The sequence below is a fragment of the Coregonus lavaretus genome (assembly GCF_964263955.1).
Source record: "Coregonus lavaretus genome assembly, chromosome: 36".
NCBI classification, from domain to species: domain Eukaryota; kingdom Metazoa; phylum Chordata; class Actinopteri; order Salmoniformes; family Salmonidae; genus Coregonus; species Coregonus lavaretus.
The window spans coordinates 31,715,749-31,728,624 of record NC_140023.1 but is presented as its reverse complement, the minus strand read 5'-3'; the positions used below and the strand labels follow the sequence as shown (position 1 = coordinate 31,728,624).

Below are 12,876 nucleotides of genomic sequence, written 5' to 3'. Positions count from 1 at the left end.
CAGGACACAGTTGCACAGGGCGGGGTTCAGGGTACTATGGTGTTGAAGGCTGAGCTGTAGTCAATTAACAGCATTCTTACATACAGTTGAAGTCGGAAGTTTACATACACCTTAGCCAAATACATTTAAACTCAGTTTTTCAAATTCCTGACATTTAATCCTAGTAAAAATTCCCTGTCTTAGGTCAGTTAGGATCACCACTTTATTTTAAGAATGTAAAATGTCAGAATAATAGTAGAGAAAATGATTTAATTAAGCTTTTATTTATTTCATCACATTCCCAGTTGGTCAGAAGTTTACATACACTTAATTAGTATTTGGTATCATTGCCTTTAAATTGTTTAACTTCGGTCAAATGTTTCGGGTAGCCTTCCACAAGCTTCCTCCTGACAGAGCTGGTGTAACTGAGTCAGGTTTGTAGGCCTCCTTGCTCGCACATGCTCTTTCAGTTCTGGCCACAAATGTTCTATAGGATTGACGTCATGGCTTTGTGATGCCCACTCCAGTACCTTGACTTTGTTGTTATTAAGCCATTTTGCCACAACTTTGGAAGTATGCTTGGGTTCATTGTCCATTTGGAAGACCCATTTGCAACCAAGCTTTAACTTCCTGACTGATGTCTTGAGATGTTGCTTCAATATATCCACATAATTTTCCTTCCTCATGATCTATTTTGTGAAGTGCACCAGTCCCTCCTGCAAAAATGCACCCCCACAGAATGATGCTGCCACCCCCGTGCTTCACGGTTGGGATGGTGTTCTTCGGCTTGCAAGCTGCCCCCTTTTTCCTCCAAATATAACAATGGTCATTATAGGCAAACAGTTCTATTTTTGTTTCATCAAACCAGAGGACATTTCTCCAAAAAGTATGATCTTTGTCCCCATGTGCAGTTGCAAACAGTAGTCTGGCTTTTTTATGGCGGTTTTGGAGCAGTGGCTTCTTCCTTGCTGAGCGGCCTTTCAGGTTATGTCGATATAGGACTTGTTTTACTGTGGATATAGATACTTTTGTACCTCTAGCAGCTTCACAAGGTCCTTTGCCGTTGTTCTGGGATTGATTTGCACTTTTCGCACCAAAGTACGTTAATCTCTAGGAGACAGAACGCGTCTCCTTCCTGAGCGGTATGACGTCTGTGTGGTCCCATTGTGTTTATACTTGCGTACTATTGTTTGTACAGATAAACGTGGTACCTTCAGGCGTTTGGAAAATGCTCCCAAGAATGAGGTCTTGGCTGATTTCTTTTGATTTTCCCATGATGTCAAGCAAAGAGGCACTGAGTTTGAAGGTAGGCCTTGAAATACATCCACAGGTATACCTCCAATTGACTCAAATGATGTCAATTAGCCTATCAGAAGCTTCTAAAGCCATGACATCATTTTCTACATTTTCCAAGCTGTTTAAAGGCACAGTCAAGTTAGTGTATGTACACTTCTGACCCACTGGAATTGTGATACAGTGAATTATACGTGAAATAATCTGTCTGTAAACAATTGTTGGAAAAATTACTTGAGTCATGCACAAAGTAGATGTCCTAACCGACTTCCCAAAACTATAGTTTGTTAACAAGAAATTTGTGAAGTGGTTGAAAAACAAGTTTTAATGCCTCCAACCTAAGTGTATGTAAACTTCCGAATTCAACTGTAGGTAGTCCTCTTGTCCAGATGGGATAGGGCAGTGTCCAGTGCGATGGCGATTGCATCGTCTGTGGATCTATTGGGGCGGTATACAAATTGAAGTGGGTCTAGGGTGTCAGGTAAGGTGGAGGTGATATGATCCTTAACTAGCCTCAGAATTGAGTGCTATGGGGCTATAGTCATTTAGTTTAGTTACCTCTGCTTTCTTGGGTACAGGAACAATGGTGGACATCTTGAAGAAAGTGGGGACAGTAGACTGGGATAGAGAGAGATTGGATGTTTGTAAACACTCCAGCCAGCTTGTCTGCTTATGCTCTGAGGACGCGGCTAGGGATGCCGTCTGGGACGGCAGCCTTGCGAGAGTTTACACGCTTAAATGTCTTACTCAGGTCGGCCACAGAGATTGCACCGAGCTGTCTGTTTAAACTACTAGCACACAGCTCGGAAACCCATGCATACCCCACAAGACATGCCACCATTGGTCTCTTCACAGTCCCCAAGTCCAGAACAGACAATGGGAGGTGCACAGTACTACATAGAGCCATGGCTACATGGAACTCTCTTCCACATCAAGTAACTCACACATGCAGTAAAATCTGATTTAAAAAACAGATAAAAATACACCTTATGGAACAGCGAGGACTGTGAAGAGTCACAAACACAGGTACAAACACATGCATACAAACACATATAACATAGACACTATACACACACGTACACCTGGATTGTGTGTTGTAGTAGAATAGTGGCCGGAGGGCACACACTTAATGTATTGCGAAATCTGTTGTAAAATGTATTTTATTGTTTAAATTGTTTTATTATAATGTATATTACTGCCTCCAGGAAGAGCTGGCAGCAGCTAATGGGGTTACATAATACATTCAAACACAAATGCAGTGCCTTCAGAAAGTATTCACACACCTTGACTTTTTCCACATTTAGTTGTGTTAAAGCTTGTATTTAAAATGGATTAAATGGATATTTGTTGTCACTGGCCTACACACAATACCCCATAATGTCAAAGAGTAAATATGTTTTTAGAAATGTTTACAAATGAATTACAAATGAAAGTTGAAATGTCGAGACAGTAACTATTCAACCCCTTTGTTTTGGCAAGCCTAAAGGAGTAAACATTTTTGCTTGTAATGTAATATGTTGCATGGACTCACTCTGTGTGCATTAATAGTGTTTAACATGATTTTTGAATGACTAACTTATCTCTGTACCCCACACATACAATTATATGTACAGTGCCTTGCAAAAGTTTTCATCCCCCTTGGCGTTTTTCCTAGTTTGTTGCATTACAACCTGTAATTTAAAATAGTCCAAATTGGTGAAGTGAAATGAAAAAAATAACTTGTTTAAAAAAATTCTAAAAAGTAAATAATAGAAAAGTGGTGCGTGCATATGTATTCACCCCCTTTGCTATGAAGCCCCTAAATAAGATCTGGTGCAACCAATTACCTTCAGAAGTCACATAATTAGTTAAATAAAGTCCACCTGTGTGCAATCTAAGTATCACATGATCTGTCACATGATCTCAGTATATATACACCTGTTCTGAAAGGCCCCAGAGTCTGCAACACCACTAAGCAAGGGGCACCACCAAGCAAGCGGCACCATGAAGACCAAGGAACTCTCCAAACAGGTCAGGGACAAAGTTGTGGAGAAGTTCAGATCAGGGTTGGGTTATAAAAAAAATATATCAGAAACTTTGAACACCCCACAGAGCACCATTAAATCCATTATTAAAAAATTGAAAGAATATGGCACCACAACAAACCTGCCAAGAGAGGGCTGCCCACCAAAACTCACAGACCAGGCAAGGAGGGCATTAATCAGAGAGCCAACAAAGAGACCAAAGATAACTCTGAAGGAGCTGCAAAGCTCCACAGCGGACACTGGAGTATCTGTCCATAGGACCACTTAAAGCCGTACACTCCACAGAGCTAGGCTTTACGGAAGAGTGGCCAGAAAAAAAACATTGCTTGAAGAAAGAAATGAGACTAAATTCAGCTTTTTGGCTATCAAGGAAATCACTATGTTTGTCGCAAACCCAACACCTATCATCACCCCGAGAACACTACCCCCACAGTGAAGCATGGTGGTGGCAGCATCATGCTGTAGGGATGTTTTTCATCTGCAGGGACTGGGAAACTGGTCAGAATTGAAGGAATGATGGATGGCGCTAAATACAGGGAAATTCTTGAGGGAAACCTGTTTTTCAGTCTTCCAGAGATTTGAGACTGGGACGGAGGTTCACCTTCCAGCAGGACAATGACCCTAAACATACTGCTAAAGCAACATTCGAGTGGTTTAAGGGGAAACATGTAAATGTCTTGGAATGGCCTCGTCAAAGCCCAGACCTCAATCCAATTGAGAATCTGTGGTATGACTTACAGATTGCTGTAAACCAGCGGAACCCATCCAACTTGAAGAAGCTGGGGCAGTTTTCCCTTGAAGAATGGGCAAAAATCCCAGTGGCTAGATGTACCAAGTTTATAGAGACATACAGTGAGGGAAAAAAGTTTTTGATCCCCTGCTGATTTTGTACATTTGCCCACTGACAAAGAAATGATCAATTTATAATTTTAACGGTAGGTTTATTTGAATAGTGAGAGACAGAATAACAACAACAAAATCCAGAAAAACGCATGTCAAAAATGTTATAAATTGATTTGCATTTTAATGAGGGAAATAAGTATTTGACCCCCTCTCAATCAGAAAGATGTATGGCTCCCAGGTGTCTTTTATACAGGTAACGAGCTGAGATTAGGAGCACAATCTTAAAGGAAGTGCTCCTAATCTCAGCTTGTTACCTGTATAAAAGACACCTGTCCACAGAAGCAATCAATCAATCAGATTCCAAACTCTCCACCATGGCCAAGACCAAAGAGCTCTCCAAGGATGTCAGGGACAAGATTGTAGACCTACACAAGGCTGGAATGGGCTACAAGACCATCACCAAGCAGCTTGGTGAGAAGGTGACAACAGTTGGTGCGATTATTCGCAAATGGAAGAAACACAAAATAACTGTAAATCTCCCTCGGCCTGGGGCTCCATGCAAGATCTCACCTCGTGGAGTTGCAATGATCATGAGAACTGTGAGGAATCAGCCCAGAACTACACGGGAGGATCTTGTCAATGATCTCAAGGCAGCTGGGACCATAGTCACCAAGAAAACAATTGGTAACACACTACGCCGTGAAGGACTGAAATCCTGCAGCGCCTGCAAGGTCCCCCTGCTCGAGAAAGCACATATAAAGGGCCTCTGTAGCTCAGCTGGTAGAGCACGGCGCTTGTAATGCCAAGGTAGTGGGTTCGATCCCCGGGACCACCCATACACAAAAAAAAAAATGTATGCACGCATGACTGTAAGTCGCTTTGGATAAAAGCGTCTGCTAAATGGCATATTATATTATATTATAACATCTGAATGATTGAGAGGAGAACTGGGTGAAAGTGTTGTGGTCAGATGAGACCAAAATCGAGCTCTTTGGCATCAACTCAACTCGCCGTGTTTGGAGGAGGAGGAATGCTGCCTATGACCCCAAGAACACCATCCCCATGTCAAACATGGAGGTGGAAACATTATGCTTTGGGGGTGTTTTTCTGCTAAGGGGACAGGACAACTTCACCGCATCAAAGGGACGATGGACGGGGCCATGTACCGTCAAATCTTGGGTGAGAACATCCTTCCCTCAGCCAGGGCATTGAAAATGGGTCGTGTATGGGTATTCCAGCATGACAATGACCCAAAACACACGGCCAAGGCAACAAAGGAGTGGCTCAAGAAGAAGCACATTAAAGTCCTGGAGTGGCCTAGCCAGTCTCCAGACCTTAATCCCATAGAAAATCTGTGGAGGGAGCTGAAGGTTCGAGTTGCCAAACGTCAGCCTCGAAACCTTAATGACTTGGAGAAGATCTGCAAAGAGGAGTGGAACAAAATCCTTCCTGAGATGTGTGCAAACCTGGTGGCCAACTACAAGTAACGTCTGACCTTTGTGATTGCCAACAAGGGTTTTGCCACCAAGTACTAAGTAATGTTTTGCAGAGGGGTCAAATACTTATTACCCTCATTAAAATGCAAATCAATTCATAACATTTTTTGACATGCATTTTTCTGGATTTTTTTGTTGTCTCTCACTGTACAAATAAACCTACCATTAAAATTATAGACTGATCATGTCTTTGTCAGTGGGCAAACGTACAAAAAATGCAGGGGATCAAATACTTTTTTCCCTCACTGTACCCCAAGAGACTTGCAGCTGTAATTGCTGCAAATGGTGGCTCTACAAAGTATTGACTTTGGGGGGTGAATAGTAATGCATGCTGAAGTTTTCTGTTTTCTTGTCTTATTTCTTTTTTGTTTCACAAGAAAGAAATAATTTGCATATTCAAAGTGGTAGGCATGTTGTGTAAATCAAATGATACAAACTCCCAAAAAATGTTATTCCAGTTTGTAAGGCAACAAAATAGGAAAAGTTCCAAGGGGTGTGAATATTTTCCCAAGCCACTGTAAGGTCCCTCAGTTAATTTCAAAGACAAATTCAACCATAAAGACTAGGGAGGATTTCCCACACCTAACAAAGAAGGGCACCTATTGGTAGATGGGTACATGTTTTTTTTTTAAATAACAGTGATTTAAAATCCCTTTGAGCATAGTGAAGTTGTTTATTACACTTTGGATGGTGTTTTAATACACCCAGTCACTACAAAGATACAGGTGTCCTTCCTAACTCAGTTGCCGGAGGGGAAGGCAACCATTGAGGGATTTCACCATGAGGCCAATGGTGACTTTAAAACAGTTACAGAGTTTAATGGCTGTGATAGGAGAAAACTGGGGATGGATCAACAACATTGTAGTTACTCCACAATACTAACATAATTGACAGAGTGAAAAGAAGAAAGCCTGTACATAATACAAATATTCCAAAACATACATCCTGTTTGCAACAAGGCTCTAAAGTAATACTGCAAAAAATGTGGCAAAGCAATTAACTTTTTGTCCTGAATACAACATGTTATGTTGGGGGCAAATCCAATACAACACATTACTGAGTACCAAACTTCATATTTTCAAGCTTAGTGGTGGCTGCATCATGTAATGGGTATGCTTGTGACTGGTAAGGACTGGGATTTTTTCGGGACAAAAAATTAATGTAATGAAGCTAAGCACAGGCAAAATCCTAGTTGAAAACCTGGTTCAGTCTGCTTTCCACCAGAAACTGGGAGATTAATTCACCTTTCTTCAGGACAATAACCTAAACACAAGTCCAAATCTACACTGGAGTTGCTTACCAAGAAGACAGTGAATGTTCCTGAGTGGCCAAGTTACAGTTTGAATTAATTGTGCTTGAAACTCTATGGCATAGACCTGAAAATGGTCAACATCCAATTTGTCAGAGCTTGAAGAATTTTGAAAAGAATTATTGGCAAATGTTGCACAATCCAGGTGTGGAAAGCTCTTAGAGACTTACTCAGAAAGACTCACAGCTGTAATCGCTGCCAAAAGTGCTTGTACAATGTATTTACTTAGGGGTGTGAATACTTATGTAAATAAGATATTTCTGTATTTCATTTTCAATTTATTTGCTAAAATGTCTAAAAACATTTTTTTCACTTTGTAAATATGGGGAATTATGTGTAGATTCGTGAGAGTTTTATTGTATTTGATACATTTTGAATTCAGGCTGTAACACAACAAAATGCGAAATAAGTCAAGGGGAATGAAAACTTTCTGATGTCACTGTATGTTATTTAAAAATGACTGAAGACAGAAACAGATAATTTGGTTCCATTTCAACATTTTGAAACCAAACACTGAGTGTATAAAACATTAGGATCACCTGCTCTTTCCATGACATAGACTGACCAGGTGAATCCAGGTAAAAGCTATGATCCCTTATTGATGTCACCTGTTAAAGAGAGTGCTCTTCAATCAGTGTAGATGAAAGAGAGGACACAGATTACAGAACGATTTTTAAGCCTTGAGACAATTGAGACATGGATTGTGTGTGTATGCCATTCAGAGGGTGAATGGGCAAGACACAATATTTAAGTGCCTTTGAACGGGGTATGGTAGTAGGTGCCAGGCGCACCGGTTTGAGTGTGTCAAGAACTGCAATGCTGCTGGGTTTTTCACATTCAACAGTTTCCCGTGTGTATCAAGAATGGACCCCCACCCAAAGGACATCCAGCCAACTTGACACAACTGTGGGAAGCATTGGAGTCAACATGGGCCAGCATCCCTGTGGAACTCTTTTGACAACTTGTAGAGTCCATACCCCGACGAATTGAGGCTGTTCTGAGGGCAAAATGGGGTGCAACTCAATATTAGGAAGGTGTGCCTAATGTTGTTGTTTTTTACTCAGTGTTTATAAATTAAATCAAATAGCCTAGTAAACATACCAAAACTTTTCAAATGTTAAAATCAAAAGGCTATTGCACAGAAGAACTTGGACAGTCGAGTATATATCGCAAATTCAGAACTGCTGGACAGCAACATAAAGCAGTGATCATTGGGAAATAGATCAGAATGACTGCTAAGGCTTGATCCATAAATTAAATAAGTAGCCTACAAAACTAAAACAATCCATATGTTCAAATCAAAAGGCCTTATTAACATAACGCAGCCACATTCCCCGGTGCCGGCACATTCAGAAATCAAAAGATGGTTTAGTATTTAGTTTAAATGCTCTGACGAAGGCCAAGAGAAGAATAAACACTTTTCAATGAGAAAACAGAAATGCGCTTTTGTTAAAAAAAAGTTGAAAATACTTATGTTTTCAAAGATGTAGCATACGATGCAATACTCGTGATCATTTTAAGGAGAACAAAAACTACTCAGCCAAATTTTGAACACCACCGCAGAAGCTTCGCTATTCGGCATCTTTCTAATTAAGTAGCCTAGTTTTGTTGTTTGGCTACAAGAACAGAGGTAGGGCCTATTACTTGCAGCCCACCTCTTCCAATGCATTGAATTCTACTAGATAAAAACCCGAAATTAGTATAACATCCTGGCATTTAAACCATACTCGATTTACAAGAATTAAAATACTATAAAACATTATATTTTTGCATACTGAGAATGTTATTGGTTAATATCTTGGCCAGGTCGCAGTTGTAAATGAGAACTTGTTCTCAACTGGCTTACCTGGTTAAATAAAGGTTAAATAAAATAAAATAAATAAATACAATTTCGGTAGCACATCCCCACATCTGATAATCAGCTGTTGTCAAAGCCGAAATGAGTATGACATCTGGGCATTTAAATTATACTCAATTTTCGAAATGTCACATACTATAACATTTTATTTTGGCTGACGTTGGCTTCACGTACACCCTCAACTCCTGTCTCAGCTTCCTTCACCGTGAGGACTTCATTAATCATCCATCTTTAATAGATTATACAAATTCCAGAACATAGAAAACAAGATCAATAACTTTAATTGGAAGCAGAAAACATTCAGAATGAACATAATCTTCTTCAAAGCTCTATCCAATGTGAGGGGGTAATTTATTCCAAATTGGATTACAGCCTAAGTGAGGAAGATAATTTAGCACTGCTTTCCTGCTTGACTGATATTAAATGGTTTATCAAACAGCAGTAAAGCTTTAATACTCTGCTGTAATAACCAACTACCAAATCAAACACAGCACCTGTTTACTTCACTTTTCACCAGAATAAGAGGTGCTAAAAGTTCAGTTGAGGAAATCAAGAGAGTGAGAATTTCAGTCTGTTAAATTATGAATATAAATATTTAATATAAAAAATAACAGATAGATAGGGAAGGAGTTATCCTAATACAGTATGTCATATATATATATATATATATATATATATATATATATATATATATATATATATATATATATATATATATATATATATATATATATATATATATATATATATATATATATATATATATATATATATATACACTGCTCAAAAAAATAAAGGGAACACTTAAACAACACAATGTAACTCCAAGTCAATCACACTTCTGTGAAATCAAACTGTCCACTTAGGAAGCAACACTGATTGACAATACATTTCACATGCTGTTGTGCAAATGGAATAGACAACAGGTGGAAATTATAGGCAATTAGCAAGACACCCCCAATTAAGGACTGGTTTTGCAGTTGGTGACCACAAACCACTTCTCAGTTCCTATGCTTCCTGGCTGATGTTTTGGTCACTTTTGAATGCTGGCGGTGCTTTCACTCTAGTGGTAGCATGAGACAGAGTCTACAACCCACACAAGTGGCTCAGGTAGTGCAGCTCATCCAGGATGGCACATCAATGTGAGCTGTGGCAAGAAGGTTTCCTGTGTCTGTCAGCATAGTGTCCAGAGCATGGAGGCGCTACCAGGAGACAGGCCAGTACATCAGGAGACGTGGAGGAGGCCGTAGGAGGGCAACAACCCAGCAGCAGGACTGCTACCTCCGCCTTTGTGCAAGGAGGAGCAGGAGGAGCACTGCCAGAGCCCTGCAAAATGACCTCCAGCAGGCCACAAATGTGCATGAGTCTGCTCAAACGGTCAGAAACAGACTCCATGAGGGTGGTATGAGGGCCCGACGTCCACAGGTGGGGGTTGTGCTTACAGCCCAACACCGTGCAGGACGTTTGGCATTTGCCAGAGAACACCAAGATTGGCAAATTCGCCACTGGCGCCCTGTGCTCTTCACAGATGAAAGCAGGTTCACACTGAGCATGTGACAGACGTTACAGAGTCTGGAGACGCCGTGGAGAACGTTATGCTGCCTGCAACATCCTCCAGCATGACCGGTTTGGCGGTGGGTCAGTCATGGTGTGGGGTGGCATTTCTTTGGGGGGCCGCACAGCCCTCCATGTACTCGCCAGAGGTAGCCTGACTGCCATTAGGTACCGAGATGAGATCCTCAGACCCCTTGTGAGACCATATGCTGGTGCGGTTGGCCCTGGGTTCTTCTTAATGCTAGACCTCATGTGGCTGGAGTGTGTCAGCAGTTCCTGCAAGAGGAAGGCATTGATGCTATGGACTGGCCCGCCCGTTCCCCAGACCTGAATCCAATTGAGCACATCTGGGACATCATGTCTCGCCCCATCCACCAACGTCACGTTGCACCACAGACTGTCCAAGAGTTGGCGGATGCTTTAGTCCAGGTCTGGGAGGAGATCCCTCAGGAGACCATCTGCCACCTCATCAGGAGCATGCCCAGGCGTTGTAGGGAGGTCATACATGTGGTCCTCTGTAGCTCAGCTGGCAGAGCACGGCGCTTGTAACGCCAAGGTAGTGGGTTTGATCCCCGGGACCACCCATACACAAAAATGTATTTACGCATGACTGTAAGTCGCTTTGGATAAAAGTGTCTGCTAAATGGCATATTAATTATTAATTAATTAATTAATTATACAGGCACGTGGAGGCCACAAACACTACTGAGCCTCATTTTGACTTGTTTTAAGGACATTACATCAAAGTTGGATCAGCCTGTAGTTTGTTTTTCCACTTTAATTTTGAGGGTGACTCCAAATCCAGACCTCCATGGGTTGATACATTTGATTTCCATTGATAATTTTTGTGTGATTTTGTTGCCAGCACATTCAACTATGTAAAGAAAAAAGTATTTAATAAGATTATTTCATTCATTCAGATCTAGGATGTGTTATTTTAGTGTTCCCTTTATTTTTTTGAGCAGTGTATATATATATACACTACTAGTCAAAAGTTTGGACACATCTACTCATTCAAGGGTTTTTCTTTATTTTTACTATTTTGTACATTGTAGAATAATAGCGAATACATCAAAACTATGAAATACCACATATGGAATCATGTAGTAACCAAAAAAGTGTTAAACAAATCAAAATATATTTTATATTTGAGATTCTTCAAATAGCCACCCTTTGCCTTGATGACAGCTTTGCACACTCTTGGCATTCTCTCAACCAATTTCACCTGGTAGCTGGTTGAAATAGATCCTATTTGGAACTAATAAATATGTGTAAAAAAAGATGCCGGTGTTCGCCTTAGCAATCTCACTAGAATAAAGACCTCCTACATTAATTTCATTATTGAAAGAGATTATGATAATGTCGCACATCTCAAAACAGGACTACGTAATGTTAGATCCCTCACTTCCAAAGCAGTCATAGTCAATTAACTAATCATTGATCATAACCTTGATGTGATTGGCCTGACTGAAACATGGCTCAAGCCTGATTAATTTTCTGTGTTAAATGAGGCCTCTCCTCCTGGTTACACTAGTGACCATATCCCCCGCGCATCCCGCAAAGGCGGAGGTGTTGCTAACATTCCCCAAGAGAGGAAGGTCTTCACTTCAGCATTGATGAATTCATGAACTTCTTCGACGAAAATATCATAATCATTAGAAACCAAAGCACGGACTCCTCTTTGAATCTGTGTATTTCTCTGCACAGAACTTCCAGGACCTTTGATGAATGGAGACTTCAAGTTTTTTTTTATCCTGTATCTCTCGATATATTCACAAAAATTGTCTACTGGACCCTATTCCAACTAAACCACTGAAAGAGCGACTTCCTGTGCTTAGCCCTCCTATGTTGAACATAATAAACGGCTCCCTATCCTCTGGATGTGTACCAAACAAAGGGGGGACCAACTCAGCAAAGGGGGGACCAACTCCATATTAATGCCCATGATTTTGGAATGAGATGTTCGACGAGCAAGTGTCCACATACCTTTGGTAACGTAGTGTACCTAAACATACGCTACGGTCACAAGACGCAGGGCTCCTTATTGTCCCTTGAATTTCAAAGCAAACAGGCAGGGCTATCTCCTATAGAGCTTCATTTTTATGGAATGGTCTGCCTATCCATGTGAGAGACACAGTCGGTCTCGACTTTAAGTCTTTACTGAAGACTCATCTCTTTAGTAATTCCTATGATTGAGTATAGTCTGGCCCAGGGGTGCGAAGGTGAACGGCAAGGCACTGGAGTGACAAACCGCCAATGCTGTCTTTGCCTGGCTCCTCTCCACTGGGATTTTCTGCCTCTGACCCCATTACGGGGGCTGAGTCGTCGGCTTACTAGTGCTTTTCCATGCCGTCCCTAGGAGGGGTGAGTCACGTCGTGCAAGGCATTTTTCGCTATACTCAACTTGAGTCAATTGAGTCACTAACATGATCTTCGTGGCCTATACTCAGCCTTGTCTCAGGGTTGGAAGTTGGTGGTCTGTTGATAACCCTCTAGTGGTGTGAGAGCTGTGCTTTGGCA

The 12,876-nt window shown here is 41.0% G+C and overlaps 1 protein-coding gene across 2 annotated transcripts in view; it reads right to left on the bottom strand.

The window, feature by feature from the left end:
* LOC311110588 (paired box protein Pax-2a) overlaps nucleotides 1–12,876 on the bottom strand; it is a gene marked incomplete at both ends in the record, with an annotated part of 141,833 nt that overhangs the window by 66,734 nt on the left and 62,223 nt on the right. The window lies entirely within an intron of this gene.